The 16,478-nt window shown below is 40.3% G+C and overlaps 1 protein-coding gene across 6 annotated transcripts in view; it reads left to right on the top strand.

The window, feature by feature from the left end:
* Positions 1–16,478, top strand: part of AGGF1 (angiogenic factor with G-patch and FHA domains 1) — a 119,790-nt gene that overhangs the window by 57,988 nt on the left and 45,324 nt on the right. For 3 of the 6 annotated variants that reach the window (XR_004961643.1, XR_004961642.1, XR_004961644.1), the window contains exon 16: positions 5,998–6,088. The gene's annotated coding sequence lies outside the window, so the exon portion shown is untranslated. Of the gene's footprint in view, positions 1–5,997; positions 6,089–8,268; positions 8,461–8,825; positions 8,985–16,478 lie in introns of all 6 variants that reach the window. The other 3 variants (XR_004961639.1, XR_004961641.1, XR_004961640.1) reach the window with 3 other exon arrangements.

Raw genomic sequence — 16,478 nt, forward strand, 5'->3', positions numbered from 1 at the left:
GTTCTCAAAAGGCAGTAAAGAAATGGGATTGCAGCTCTTATTGTTCTTCCATAGTCAAGGCTAATCACTTCGGTTGGATAAATCCACCACAGTTATCAACAATTATGTGTAGGTTGAATCTGAACTTAGCTAAGAAATTCATACTAATGTGAAATCTACAAAGACTTGTATAAAAACACCAAAAACATTTCCATTTACTTCATCCACCAGTAACTTAAAGCAGAACATAATTAAAACAAATACTTAGCCTTGACAAGGGAAGTATCAAGGAAACCACAATTCATTCATCTGTTACCTGTCCATCTCTGTGAAATATTAGTTTGCTGCCATGTATTAATTTATTTATTAAGAGATCCTGACAATTAGAAAAATTAGTCTGGAAACACCAGGCTAAAGACTTAAATGAAGTTAAAAAGAAAGTAAAAATGCCTCCAAACTGTAAAGAGTCAGTATCTGGGTTAGGGAATAAAGGGTCAAGTGTGAAAATATTTAGAAAAAGGTTAAACAGACTGTAAAAAATTTACTGGCTGGGTGGCTCATTTGATTGGAGCATCCCATATATCAAAAGATTGTGGGTTTGATTTCCAGTCAGGGCACATACCTAGGTTATGGGTTTGATCCCTTATTAGTGCACATATTGGAAGCAAGCAACCATTGTGGTTACTCTCACATCAATGTTTTGCTCTCTCCCTTCTTCTCTCTCTAAAAATCAATTAAAAAATAAATCCTCTGATGAGGATTTAAAAAAAAAAAAAAATTACTGGACCCACAGCTGTTTATCTGGTGATCAGATATGTTCTCTAAATTTTGTAAGCCAAACTCCTAGATACCTCTACCATTAGCTAAAAGGCTCAGAAGTATTCTCTATTAATGTATTTAAAAAAAATGAAAATTATAAAATGTTCTGTCCTAAAGTGGACCTTTATTTTAGTCCTACATTACTTTACTTAATATATATGTTTCTAAAAAGTAGGGTGTTGATCCATTTTATCTTGTAAAATGCATAATTTAATATGAATTAGAGGGATTTTAATCTGCACATTGAAGGCCTTTGTAACACCAAGATTTTGAAATTGAGAATTACCTGGTTTTGGCTCTTGGCCTTTTTGCAGATCATTGAATACTTTTTATTGTGGGTTGCCGCAATCTGTTTTTGGCCAAAAAGGATGGACAGATAACATTAATGAAAAGTGCAGAAAATAATTACCCTAATGAGGTCAATTTATTAAGCTATTTCTGCAACAGTTTCTCTTAAACACCCAGTCTTTGTAGTCTGGACTAATTGGAAATTCAAAAGGTAGCAGGTACTTAGTTTTTCTTTCATGGAAAAATGAGTTAACTTGGTAAGCTTCAGCCATACGGTTAGTGTAAGTGGTGACAGGGAATTGGTCCTGTACACTCGAAAGGATCAGAAACTTCTTTTGTTTGAGTACCGTGGAGGTGGAGGTGGTGGGGGCGGGAGGGTGGTGGGGCTTCTGGTTTGAGCTTCTGGCTTGCACTGGGTTTCTCCTCCCCACATTGTGAAACAAGAGGAAAATCTCCACGAGGGAGAGGGCACCCCACCACTTGCACACTGTTAAAGTCTGACTGCAATAAGGCGATTTTAATAAAGGGACAGCAGATGATTTTTAGTATTCCCGAGTTAACTTTTTGGAGGGATACTGTAGAGGAGGAAAAGGAGGCCCTGGACGAAACGAAATGGTGCTGTGAGGCAGAACCCGGGGCCAAAGGCATCTCTTCCAGAAAGGACAAGGACCAGAGCGGAGGGCGGGCGGCGACGATCGGGCTGCGGGCTTGCCCGGCTCACCTGCGCTTCCAGGCCGCTGCCCCCGCCGCTTGGCCACCCCGCCCTCCCCCGCGACCCGCCTCGGAGCGCAGCCCGCGGACTCTGCACCGGAGGCCCACTCACCGCCGTCCGGGGCGCGGGAGGCCGGCCGGGAGCGCGCCGCTGGCCCGGGATCCTCGCGGACATCTTGTCGTGCGGGAACCTCCGCTCGGCCCCTTAAAGACACAGCGCCCGTCCCGCCCGGGTGAGCGCAGTCGAAGGACTGGAGTCGCTCCAAACCACCCAGGGCCACGAGTGAAAGACTCACGTTTGCCAAGGTTTAGAAATGACACAATAGTTTAGGGATTAAAAAAAAAAATGTAATTTTTGTTCTGTACCTTTCCATTCACCTTCCAAGACCTGGATTCCTGTTGGCTCTGAATGCAGCTTTTATCCTTTCAGGCTCCAGGTGTGTGGTGGCACAGGTGGTTGGAAGAAAGCCCCCAACCAAGGTCTGCACCGGTGGAGTAGGTAGGGCTCATTGTGTGCCAGTCAGCTTTTGATACACTATGTTCAGTGACTGACAACGAAGATTCATTTTTTAAGCTGCTGGCAGCTTTGGCTCTACCCCACCAGTTTCCTTAATTCCAGGCTCCAGGTTGAAAAATCAGCTTTTTGGGGACTCACTCACTGTGTGCTGGCACAGACTGTGATGTGAGGGCAGAAAAGTCCTGAACTGTAGTATTTACTGTTTAAACATTCCCACCATGGCCGATTTCAAGCAACAGAAAGTTTGACAGGTGTCCTGCCAAGTTTCTGTAAATGGAACAATCAGCTCTTACACACCAGTGTTGCCTGTTATTAAAACAACTCACATTCTGGGTACCTCAATTCTGCTCACATTCTATTGGTCAAAGCAAGTCATATGACAAGGCCTGCTATCAATGGGGTTTAACAGTATACTCCTTTCATAAGAAAGCCTTGTAAATCTTATGACAATATACAGATTGTTTAATCCTGTTAAAAGAACAGGGAATACTGGTTACAATAATAGAATCCACTTTACATACTTTGGTTCAGGGAATTTTTTTTTAACATCATCCTTTCTGGAAAGTAAAGTTTCAAAGTCCATTCAAGGAGTTTTGCTTTACCATACCAAGAATGGTTTCTGAAGAAGAAACTGGTTGGGTGTCTTCAAAGAGATAATTTCATAACATGAAGGTTAACAATTAGGTTAATATTTTTCTTCTTACCCAAGAGAATATATATGGTTGTAGACATCTGAAAGAAAAGCAGCTAGTAGTATAAATGAATCAGGTTAAAGTTATCTCTTATTCATGGTTTAATTCATAAACAATTGTTTAAAATTTATTGTATCTGGCAATCCTTTTAACTAGACACTTTTTACTTCGAGTACTTTGAAAATCAATTTGGCTTTAAACTGACCATATAATGAGAGACATGATCTTTTCATTAGTTCATTAAACAGTTTTCAGTACGTGCTGGTTTTGGGCAAAGTGCTATCCTAAACCTGAATAAGAATCTGGAGGTTCAAGAGGTAAGTCCTGCCCTCAAGAAGACTACACTTCAGTAAGACAAAGGCAACGCCAAGAAGAAAGTGAAAATGATGGAAGAGGAAACATTGAAGTATCACACCAAATTGAGAACAGCTATATCTTGAAAGCGGCAGCATTTAACCAAGACCTAAAAAGGGGTAGGATTCAGACTCCTGGAATTATATGTATATTATCCTAATATGTGTGTCCAAAAAAAAGGAGCCTGTTTTTCTGTTTGAGTCAGTGCTTTCTTATAATTCAAAATCTATTTCTTACTGTTTTAAATTAAAATTTAAATCAAATTATAAAATACATCTCATATCTCTAATAATTCTTTTTCTTTGCCCCACATTCTTTGTTGAATTTTCAGCAAGAAAAACTATTTAGTTTTTGGTTTGATAGTGGCAGTTCCCCTAACTTTCATCATGCATTTAACTATAAATAAATAACATTTAATTTTCATGTGAAGACCTCATTTCTATCATGCCCTGGAAGTTGGCAAAGCATGAGGACATGCATTTTATTGGTAGCACAGAATATTTACTCTCCAGATTCCAGCCAGAGATTATAGCCTTTAAATCTGCTATCTAATTCTTACCAAAGACCCAGTTAAACTATTTATGGAAATAACCTCAAAACCATGAAATTACAGAGTTCTGTACTTGGACCACACTCTCCTATATATGCTTTTGGTCTGTAGTTTTCTTCTGATGTTTTTGTTTGGTTTTGGTGTCAGAGTAATACTGGCTTCATGAAATGAATTGAGAAGTATTCCTTACTCTTCTGTTTTGGGGAAGAGTTTATGAAGAATTGGTAGTATTAATTCTTCCTTAAATGTTTAGTAGAATTTAATAGTGAAATCACCTGGGCCTAGGCTTTTCTTTATAAGTAGGTTTTTTAAAAATTATTAATTCAGTCTCTTTTTTTGTCATAATTCTGTTTAAATTGTCTATTCATTCTTGAATCAGTTTTGGTAATTTGTATCATTCTAGGAATTTATCCACTTCTTTCAAGTTATCTAATGTGTTAATATACAGTTGTGTGTGGCATTCCTTTATACTCCTTTTTATTTCTGTAAGGTTGGTAGTAATGTCTTCTCTTTCATTTTTTAAAAAAAATTTTTTTATTATTTCAATATTTTAAATCAAATTTATTGGGATGATTGGTTAATAAGATTATATGGGTTTCAAGTGTACATTTCTATGATACATGATCTGTATGTTGCATTGTGTATCCACCATCCAAAGTCAAATCATCTTCTATCACCATATATTTGGCCCCCTTTACCCTTTATTACCCCCACTCCCTCCTTCTAGTAACCACCGTATTGTTGTATCTGTGAGTTTCAGTTTAAATCCCACATGTGAGTGAAATCACATGGTTCTTAGCTTTTTCTGTCTGACTTATTTCACTTAGCATGATATTCTCAAGGTCCATCCATGTTTTATCTCTTCTTGTGGCTGAGTAGCATTTCATTGTACATATGTACCACATCTTTACCCAATCCTCTATTGAAGGACGTTGAGGTTGTTTCCATGTCTTGGCCACTGGGAACAGAGTTGCAGGAATGGGGAAAGGGGTGGAGAAGATCGGCGGAAAAGTGCTTTTGTTGTACGGGCTTCATCAGAGCCTCTGAATTGCTCTTTTGGGGGGATGAGAACAGTGATTAACAGATGCTTCCAGCTTAGCTGACATAGAGGAAAGTTGGAAGGTAGTTTAAGGAGCTGAGGATTAGGAGAAGAAGGGTGTGACTGAGCAACTTTTAATACCCATTATTAATAGACACAATATGGATCTGGGTTTTGCATTGCTTGAAAAGATTATACAGTGTTGAGGATCCAGGTATTCTAGTTATTGGGGACACAGATCCACAAATGATTGATTAATGGAGACAATATACCCTGGAGGACAGCATCCCTTCCTATAGAATGTTATTCCCGAAATGACACCTTAGCTGAAATTTTATTTATTTATTTTTTATCAATCCTATTCAAGGATATTTTTCTATTGATTTTTTAGATGGAGTAGAAGGAGGGAGGGGGAGAGAGAGAGAAAAAAATATCGATGTGAGAGAGACAAATCGATTGATTGCCTCCTGCACAACCCCTGCAGGTGCCGGGGATCAAATGTGCAACCCAGGTACGTGCCCTTGACTGGGAATCAAACTTGTGACCCTTTGGTCCATGGGCCAGTGCTCTAACCACTGAGCAAAAATGGCCAGGGCATTACCTGAAATTGTAATAGGCTATTCTATAAGTCTGCCAGGCTAGCTGCTACTGGTAGTACATCTGAGCCTTGAACAATGTGGGGGTCAGGGGTGCCAACCAGCACACAGTCAAAAACCTTCATATAACTTTGGACACTCCAAAACTTAACTACAGTCATCCCTTAGTATTCATGGGGGATTTTTTTCCAAATCCATGATGTTGAAGTCCCTTACATAAAATGGTATAGAACAACGCATACATTTGTCCCTCTGCATCCACAGTTGTTGGAATCTGCAGGTGCAAAACCTGCCAACTGTATCTTTATTGAAAAAACCCACATATAAGTGGACCCACATAGTTCAAACCCGTGTTGCTTAAGGGCCACCTGTGTATTTTTATAGGATCAGTCAAGCTACCGAATAAACCGATGTTTCTGCTCTCATCTACTTCTTATCTTAATCCATCACAGGTGAGAATCTTAATCCTACCGTCACAGCACACCAAGGGTTATCATCACTCCACCTACAACTAGAAGTGGGATCCTTGTTACCATCTGATGGGTAGGTAATACAGGTCCAGAATTCCATCCTGAGGTTTGGAGGTTCAGAGGTTCTAAGCTTCTACTTTCTAGGGCCACTCTGGTACCTATTTTCTTAGGTTGGGTTCCCTACAATATAGTGACTAAGTCAAGAACTAGAATGCAGGTAGTTTGAGAGGTGATCACAGGAAGCAGGACTGGGGGAACAGGGAGTTATGGAAAAAAATGTATGCTAAAATAGAGGCTTTTAAAAAACTATACATAATTGTGTGTCAGTCAGTCAGTCAGTTATTTATTTATTTATTTATTTATTTTTTAATCCTCACCCAAGGATATTTTTCTGTTTATCATCAGATAGAGTGGGAGGGAGGAAGAAAAATGGGGAGAGAGAGAGAGAATAACTTTTGTTACGTTGATGAGAGAAACATTGATGCGAGAGACACATCGACTGGTTGCCTCCTGCACAACCCGACCAGGGCCTCGGATAAACCGCAACCGAGGTATGTGTCCTTGACTGGAATCAAATCCTGCGTCATTGGTCCTTGGGTTGTCATTCTAACCGCTGAGCCAAACTGGCCAAGGCTTTAAAAAAATTTTTTATTAATTATTTTAATCCTCACTCAAGGATATTTTTCTATTGACTTTTTTAGATAGAGTGGTAGGGAGGGGGGGAGAGAGAGAGAGAAACATTGATGTGAGAGACACATCGATTGGTTGCCTCCCCCTTGACCCCAACTGGGGCCAGGGATTGAACCCATGACTCTGGTCTATGGGCCAGTGCTGTAACTCCTGAGCCAAACTGGCCAGGGCAATAATTTTGTGTCTTTAAATAATGTCTTTATTTTAAACTTATAATTATGATTGTAACAAAACTTATTCCCACCTGGTGAACTGTTTTTAATCCTTACCTCTAGGCTTTTTCAGATCCAACTTCCTCATTTTCAAACTTTATCATTTTCTGTTATATAATGTTAGAAAAATGTTAACATAGACTTCATGTTCATTTTGTTGGTTGACTTTTGGCTTGGAGACTTAGAAATTTTAAAAACTTATCTTTGAAACTTGACATCTTCACTATAATTATATATAAATGCAAGTCTTTTTGCTTGAAGCATAGCTGAGCTTGGAGTTTATACTGGAGGTAATTTTAAGCAAGAGTGTTATATAGTGAGATTTATATTTTACATATACCACTTCAGGGATGTATGGGGGACTTTTGCAGTGTTGTGGGCTAGAACTGAGATTTATTATTTTTTTAATCCTTACTTGAGTATATTTTTCCATTTATCTTCAAATAGAGTGGGAGGGAGAGAAAGAGAGAAACATTGTTGTGAGAGAGACACATTGATTGGCTGCCTCCCATTCAACCCTGACCAGGGCCAGGGACCAAACTGCAACTGAGGTGGGTACCATTGACCAGAATCAAACCCAAGACTTGTGGTCTGCAGGCCAATGCTCTAACCACTGAGAAAAACCAGCCAGGGCAGAACTGAGATATTTTAAAGATTCAACCTGTTTAGTTTGTAGCAGGAAGTAACAAACAACAAAATGGATGGATGATGGAATTGAGAGTGAGTAACTCCAATGTGGTTTGTAGTTGTCAAGTCTCCCTGATGTCTTTTGCTGGCTGTGGTGTCCCCGAGGAGGCAGAGCTTCTGCAAAGGGCACCAGCCCTGTGGTATTCAGCTCGAGAGAGTAGTGCTCCTGGGTGACCTTTTCCAGGCCACTGGAAGGAGAGGGAAACACAGGTCGCAGAGAGAAATGTCTCCCTTCATATGGGATTCTCAGAGAGGCATTAGACATTGGTTTCTGTTTCTCAGAACTCTTAGGAAGAAATAGTATAAGAATTTATCTCAGAATTTCAATCTTCTTTCAGAATCCATTATTTCGTTGTGGTTTTCGTGCTTCTGTTCACCATAAGCTGCTGTACGCCTGTGGTTGTGGGGGCTTACAGGTTATCTAGGCAGGGCCCACTTGCTGTCACTTCACGTTTTCCTTCTCCTAGGATTGTAAAATGCCCCTAAAGGCCGTAGTGCACTTCCTGGATGCTTCTCTTAGCCCCACATTTGCAATTTCTGTTAACATGCATACAGTTGAAAGGACAGTCAGATTTAAACCTACATGCTGTGGGACACCAACGAATATTTATGTCTAAAAGTAGAGACCACATTTTTTTTTTTTTTAAACTACCACATCTTGAAGGGAAGAAAGAGAAAAGGTGAAAAAAAGGAAGAACAGAAAAGACAAGGCAATATGAGTGACAGCGCTGCAGGCCTTCCTGTTCTAACTCACCCACCAGGACCCCTAGCTGAGGCTTCTGCTGGGAAAGCGGACCCAGGAGGAGGAGACATCGGAAGAGATGTGGGAGCGACTCTGCACAGACAGCTTTGCCAGGTGCTGCTGCATTGGCCACTTGCTCAAAGTGCTGGCAGGGGTGTGGGTGGGGGAAGTATTTCATACTGCTTGTTTAAAGGGCCAGAATGACCAGAATGACTGGTTAGAGTGAGCATCTGGAGGCTTATCTCACTCACCACAGCTCCGGGAGTCTGTGACCCCAGTTGTGGTCAGGATTGATGTGACCTGACTCTGGTGGTCAGAGATTCCACATAAGCTTTGGAGGTTTTTACTAACTTCTTTTGCCAAAGGAAAAAAAAAAATACTTGTCCAAAAGAACTGGTTTGGCTATTTTCTAAGATAATCATAAAGAATAACAAGAACAATAGAAAACTTTTGGTTTTCTTTTGTGTCTTTTGCAATAGGAGAAGAGGAAACCATTGTGTGTGTGACTTGGGGGTACAAGCAGTAGTCTGACCCACAGATCTAGTGTTTATCATCCTGTCCTCAGAAACAAGATTGGAATGCTGTGGCCCATTGGTTTTGGCTGGGTCTACTTGGGATGATCTGGCCTGCTTGGATTTGTGAGTTATTTAGTTAATCCAGAATCTTCCTGTCTGCCCAAACCAAACCTCATTCTCAGTTCTTTTATGAAGACTTCTTAGACTATACCAGTTTACAAGGATCTCTCATCTAAATTTCCCGTCCTTCAAGTCAGTATCATACGCATATGTATTATACATATTGTTTCTTAGAAGCTAGCCTTGTCTTCATAGCTCAACTATAATGATCTCAGCATCAGGTATCAAATCTCATATTTTATATGTTCCCCCCCATAAAGCCTAGCACAGTGTTGAGCAAATAGTAGGTCACAGGAAATAGTTGGAGGGGGTTGAAGATTAAAAGCATATACTCTGCTTTGAATGAGGTCCCCAGGTTAGTCAAATTTATCAAGACAGAGAGTAGAAGGGCGGCTGCCAGGGGCCGGGGTGGGGGGCTGTGGAGGGGAGGAGGGAATGTTTGATGGGGACAGCATTTCAGGTTGGGAACACGAAAAGGTCGAGCTGGGTGGTGATGACCGTTGCATAATATGAATGTACTTAATGCCACTGAAGTGTACACTTCAAAGGGGGTAAAATGGTAAGTTTTATGTATATTTTACCACAATAGAAAACATATTTTTTAAAAGGCACTTCATAGAAATTGGAGGCTCTTTCCTAATTCTACCCTCAGCTGGTGCCCATGGCAGGTCAATATCTGTGTGTAGATGAAACTTCCCGTGTGGTGGGCTTGCTGGGCAGACTCCAGGTACCTGCTCAGCTTCCCACTCGCTGGCTCCATTTTTTAAAATGTGGGAACATTTGTACCAGGCTTTTAGTTTAGATTTCTTTATTTATGTTTAGTTCATACCTACGTGAGAATGGTTAGGAATGAGTCCAGATCTAGACCCAAGCAGTGACCTGACCCTGGTGGTCAGACATGCCACACCAGCTTCAGAGGTTGCCTGCAGTAATGGGAAAAGCTAGTGATGGTGTGCAAGTGGCCAAGTTACTTAAGATCTCAACAAATCAAGCTTCCAGTTTTGATTGGTTTTGTTTCTCATCTGTAAAATGGGGATAATAATACATAGCACCTGCCTCCATAAGGTTGTTGTAAGGATTAACTGAGATGAAGTATGTCAAATACCTGGTAGGGTACCTGAGACAGAATAGCAGCTGGAAAGTAGGGCTAATTGTTTATAAATGGTAGCTGAGAGTTCTTTGATTTTGCAACTTCAGCTTGGATTTGAGAAGAATGAAAGTAGACCACAGGTCCTGGTCGACCAGTAGTGCCTTGTCTGGGATTTGTGATCCCACGTGTATTCAAACCCCTGGAGGGCATGAGGTTGGTGGCTGCAGAGAGGGAAAGCTGCGGGGCTCTTTCTCTCCGACTGTCCCCGCTCAGCTGGAACACACGTTCCCAGTTGGGTTCTCTTTCTTTAGTTTAAATTTTAAAAATCCGGGCAAAGGACTCAGAGAGACCCAGCTTGGCTGGCTTTCTCACCTGTGTGGTCAGGATGCCAGGTTTGGCTGCTCTCACTTGACCTTGATGTTGGAGTGGTGGAGGGCAGTTTTCAAAATAACGAGATTGCTGCCTTGTAGTGGGGGGGGGGGGGGGGTTGTCCAGCAAATAAAAATGAGGTGTTCACCCTGCACTGAACTTCATGCTGTGAGCAAGCCAAAGAGAAATCAATACAGATGAAGTATTATAGAATTCTACACCCGAAACCTACATAACTTTATTAACCAATGTCACCCAATAAAGTCAATAAAAATTAAAAGAAAAGAAAAAGACAAAAAGGAAAATCAGCCACAGGCCCCACCCTCAAGGATCTTGTTCTTTAGTGACTAATGACCTATGTGGCGTGATAGTTTGTTTTCAAAGAACACTTCTCTTATGTTTCTTCTTTTCAAAGGGAGTTGAGCACATTGATCTTGAGGTTTTTTTCAAGTTGGCATCTAAAATTATTTGACCTTGGCTTAATGTGGGGGGAACTTATCAGGTTGTAAACATGAAAATGCTTAATGAAAAATACTTGAACTAACCTCAAGGCCACATTAACATTGAATGCGAACTTCCAAACATAAGCTATTTTTACATTCCTATTTACTACCATGATATACTGTAGTTATTTTCCCCCATGACTCAATACGATGGGATAGTTTCCCCCTTTCTTCAAATAGTTCTCAGTTTGAATGTGACACTGAGTTCCCATTTTCCCCATAAATTACATATTTGTAGCTCATGGAATAGACAGAATGCTGCATGTCTCTTAAAAGTATTTCTGTGTTTGAATTATTGAGAAAATAACTTAATAGGATTCTGAACTTTGGGTGCTCTTGATGTAGCTGGAGCAGAGAGAACAGGACTGTGCGTCCTGGGCCTGGGTCCTCTTTGCTCTGAGCACTGTCCTCTGAGCCTGTCCCCAGCTGCGTGTGCCTCAGGCAGGGTGAGGAGAGGAGGGATGGGCATGAGCATCAGGAGCAGAGCTAGTTCACCAGTAGAGACAGCGTTGAGGTTAAGAGTATGGGCTCTGACCTCACGTGCCTCGGTGCAGCTCTGCCATATACTAACTCTAAAGTTCCTCTCTAAACTGGCAGAGCAGGAGTTATGCTTAGGGGTATATGATAAGGATTGAGTGAGGTAGGACTCCAAATGGCACAGAGTGAGTCATCAGTAAGTGATGGTTATTGCTCCTGAGTGATTTATAGAGGGTGTCTTCTCTCCCTTGCACCCTTCTTCCCTTCTAGTTTGGAAGCCTGGTGGTCACCTCCTGAGACCAACTGAGCTTTCTTCTGAGGAAGAAGTACCCTTCATTCCCCTAGAAAGCTTAGTGGGATCCCAGGGTGGGGTGGGAGAGCACAGAGCTGGCTTTATGCCTGCCTCTGGTCCAAGCCTCATTTTGGGGTTCACATGGGGCTGGTTCTCTCCAGCACAGTAAGAGACCACATGACTGCCTGGGAGTCAAGTACTTATTTTCCTGGAAGGCCCTCAGTGAAAGAGATGCTGCCTTTACAACCTTTCACCCTAGGTGACAATGGGCGGCTAGTTGAGCATTTAGAGATTTGCTTTTTGAAAAACAAAATGTACAATACAATTTATATATAACAAAATGCTTCAGTTTTAAATGTACTTTTGGATGGTTTTTGAAAAATGTGTAGAGCCATGTAAGCCCCACCTCAGTCCAGATACAGAATATTTCCACACCCCCAAAGTTTTGTTTGTTTGTTTGTTTGTTTGTTTGTTTTTTAATCCTCACCCGAGGACATTTTTCCATTTTTTGTTCAGGTAGAGTGGGAGGGAGAGAGAGGACCAGAGAGAGAGAGAGAGAGAAACATCGATCGATGTGAAAGGAACACATCGAGTGGCTGCGACTGACCAGAGCCGGGGACAAACTGCAACCGAGGTACATGCCCTTAGCGGGAACCGAACCTGGGTCTCTCAGGACCGCAGGCCGACGCTTTAACCACTGAGCCAAACCGGCCAGGGCCCACACCCCCAAAGTTTTATATCCTGTTCAATTAGTCTCCCCTTCTTCCCACTCCTTGGCAACCAGTGATTCGCTTTCTGCTACTATAGAAAAGTTTGCATTTTCTAGAATTTCATATAGTAAATGGAATGTGTTGGGCTTCTTTTATTTATAATAATGCTTTGAGATTCACCCACGTTGTTGAATGTATTAGTGGATTCTCCCTTTTTATTGCTCAGTTTTGTTCCATTATATAGATAAACCACAATTTGTTTATCCATTCCCCTGCTGATGAATATTCAGGTTGTTTCTGGACACACACACATACACACACACACACATTTGTGTATAAGTCTTTGTGTGGATATATGTTTTAATTTCTTTTGGATAAATACTTGAAATAAAATCCAGTAGCCTAATATGGTAAGTATATGTTTAAATTTATGAGAAACTGCCCAAATGTTTTCCAAAGTAGCAGGAACACTTTATACTCTTCTGTGGCAGTGTATGAGAATTTTAGGTGTTCATATCCTTCGTGATACATAGTTGTTCTGTCTTTTTCATTTAGGGCATCCTAGTGGAAGTGAAGTGGTATCTCATTCTTGTTTTCATTTGCATTTTCCTAACGACCAATAATCTTGAAGACTGTCCATGTGTTTATTGGTTATTCATTTTGTGAAGCGTCTTTTTAATATGTTTCTAAAATTGATTTTTAGAGAGAGAGGAAGGAAGAGGAAGAGAGATAGAAACACCCATCAGCTGTCTCCTGCATGCCCCTTACTGGAGACTGAACCCAAAACCTGGGCATGTGCCCTGACTGGGAATTGAACCATAGATCTCTTGGTGCATAGGTTAACACTCAACCACTGAGCCACAATGGCTGGGTGTAAAGAGTGTTTTCAAAATATTTTGCCTAGCCCTGGTCAGTTTGGCTCAATGATCAGAGTGTCAGCCTGTGGACCAGAGAGTCCCAGGTTCGGTTCCCACTAAGGGCATGTACCTCGGTTGCAGTTTGTCCCCAGTCCAGTTGGGGTCACGTGGGTGGCAACCACTTGATGTGTCTCTCTCACATCAGTGTTTCTCACTCTCTCTTCCTCCCTCTCTCCCTCCTGCTCTGTCTGAAGATAAATGCAAAATGTCCTAGAGTGAGGGAAAAAAATATTTTGTCTATATTTTATTGGTTTCTGTCTTTATGTTTCAGTTGTATTCATTCTTTACAGATTCTGCATACAAGTCCTTTGTCAGATGTATGTATTGCAGATATTTTCTTCTATTCAATGGCTTCATTTTCCTAATAGTGTTCTTTGATGAGCAGAAATATTAATTTTGTAAAAGCCCAACTTACCAAGTAAATCTGTAATGGTTTATGGTTTTTATGCCCTATCTAAGAAATATTTGCTTATACCAAAGTTGTGAAGATTTTTTTCATAGGATTTTCTTCTAGGAGTTTTATAGTTTTCACTTTTACATGTTGTCTATTATATATTTTGTTAATTATTTGAGTGTACTATGAAGTAAGGGTCAATACTTATATTTCTCAAAATGCATAATTTTGTTCCAGCACCAATTGTTGAAGTCTCCTTTTTCTCCATTGAAATGCCCCTGTACCTTTGCTGAAAGTCACTTAACCATATATTTGTGGGTCTATTTCTGGACTATCTCTGTCTTATTTATCTACATGTCTATCCTTTTGCTATTATTACAGTCTTGATTAATATAGTTTTATAGAAAGTAAGTCCTAAAAAAAAACTTTGGTTATTCTAGGTCATTTTCCTTTCCATAAAAAGTTTAGATCAGCTTGTCAAGTAAAATCCTGTGCATGCAACCCTGGCCAGTTTGGCTCAGCGGCTGGAGCGTTGGCCTACGGTCCAGAAAGACCTGGGTTTGGTTCCCACTAAGGGCATGTCCCTTGGCTGCAGTTTGTCCCCGGCCCTGGTTGAGTCTTGCAGGTGGCAGCCACTTGATGTGTCCCTTTCACGTCGACGTTTTTTTCTCTCTCTCTTCCTCTATCTCCCTTCTGCTCTATCTGAATAAACAATGTAAAAATGTCCTTGGGTAAGGATAAAAAAAAAAGATAAAAAAAAACAAAACAAAACCTGTGCACACGTTTTGCACATGCTTTGTTATCCTAAAGTATGTCATTTTTTTTTTATAGCATTATAAATGGAATTGTATTTTTTATTTCATTTTCAAAATGTTCATTGCTGGTATATAGAAATACAATTGAGTTTATATAGTAACCTTGTATCCTATGACCTTGCTAAATTCAACTTATTAGTTCTAGTAGCATTTTGTGCGTGCGTGTGTGTGTGTGTGGGGGGGGGCACAGATCCAGTATTTTCTCTACAATAATGTTATCTGTGAAGAATAGATAGTTTTTCTCCTGTCCAGTAACTATGCCTTTTCTTTCTTTTTCATGCTTTCTTTTTGCAATGGTTAGAACTTCCAGTACAATGTTGAATAGAAGTGATGAGAGAAGGCATCCTCGCCTTGTTCGCCATCCTAGGGGTTACTCAGTCTTTCACTATTAAGTATGAAATTAGTTATAGGTTCTTTGTAGATGCCCTAAAACATTGTCTGATTTTTTTTTTTTTAATTCCTCACCTGAGGATATTTTCCCATTTTCACAGATAGAGTGGGAGGGAAGGAGAAAGAGAGAGACAGAGAAACATCAATGTGATAGAGCCACATCGACTGACTGCCTCCCGTGCGACCCAACCAGGGCCTGGGACGCACCGCAACTGAGGTTTGTGCCCTTGACTGGAATCAAACCCGCGACTCACTGGTCCCCAGGCTCACGCTCTAACCGCTGACCAAACCAGCCAGGGCAACATAGTCTACTTTCAATTACCATCATGCTCTGGTAATTCTAAACAATATCAATGATAAAATACTGTCCCCAAGTCATCTTTTGTTGGTCTAAGTTCCAAAGAAGTGCTGAAGTCACTGTTGAATTTTATTAATATATATATAACCTTCAAATTTACATAGTTGTATCAGTTATTTCTTAGTAGATGTATTTTAAATGGAAGTTAAGAGAATACCTAGTTATACAGTTGTCCTCCTGCCTCCCTCCCCCCCCCCCCAGTTCCTCCCATTGACTCCACTGCATACATTCTTTGGAGAATAAATTTGTTGCAGATTGATGTTGTCCCAGCTTGCTTTCAGTTTGTTTGTGCCTCCAGCCCCTGGGGTTCACATATTCCTGCATTTATACAATGGAGTCCAAATAAACATACAGCACAAAATGCAAAGATGAAGAAACAGAACTTTACTTACTTCAGTTCTATTGTCTATGTGATTACTGGAGTGTTTGTGTTTAAAATTTAAAGTAGTGAAACTGTGAAAGGTAATATTTTTGTTTGGTAAGGGCAAATTTAATTCATACAAGAAATACATTGCTGATTTGAATAATCTTAAAATTGAAGTTTATTAGTTTTTATTGCCATTCTTGTTATTTAATTGTAATATTCACTTTTGTGATAAACCAATATGTAGGTCTAAGTTTTTTCCCTTTAAAAATACATAAATGGAATGAAAATAGTATCAGTCACTATTTTGACATGTTTGTATTGAAGCACCTTATTTTTTATTTTTTACTTTTTGTTTTACTGGCAAAATTATAGGCACAGAGTTTAACAAAAGAAAACTTTACCATTAGCAATTTTTTTCTAGTCATCATTATTATTCACTTCAATTTGTGATTACTCAGGACAGTAGTTTCAGTATAGAGGAGGGGGATTTGCTCCAGGAGGTGAGTGTGTTAGCTACACCGATGGTGAGAGTTGCCTGTGCAGGGCCGGCCCCAGGCAATTGCCAGACCACAGACCACCATACATATTGGACAGAGTGTGCTTTGGTAGGTTGCTTGTGATTTATTTGTCTTCTGGGAGCATTTTGAGTTTTGTTCTAAGGCAGGGGTACAGATAAGACAGATTAATTAAAAGCCATGAAATGATATTGTAAAATTCTAGTGGAAAACCCTTGACTGAGGGTCAGGACTCTGTCCTGACACCACATTGTCTGCATTTCTTTTTCTGATGTTATTTTTAAAAATATGTTTTTATTG

Source organism: Molossus molossus, unplaced genomic scaffold (assembly GCF_014108415.1).
Source record: "Molossus molossus isolate mMolMol1 unplaced genomic scaffold, mMolMol1.p scaffold_m16_p_3, whole genome shotgun sequence".
Taxonomy (NCBI): Eukaryota; Metazoa; Chordata; class Mammalia; order Chiroptera; family Molossidae; genus Molossus; species Molossus molossus.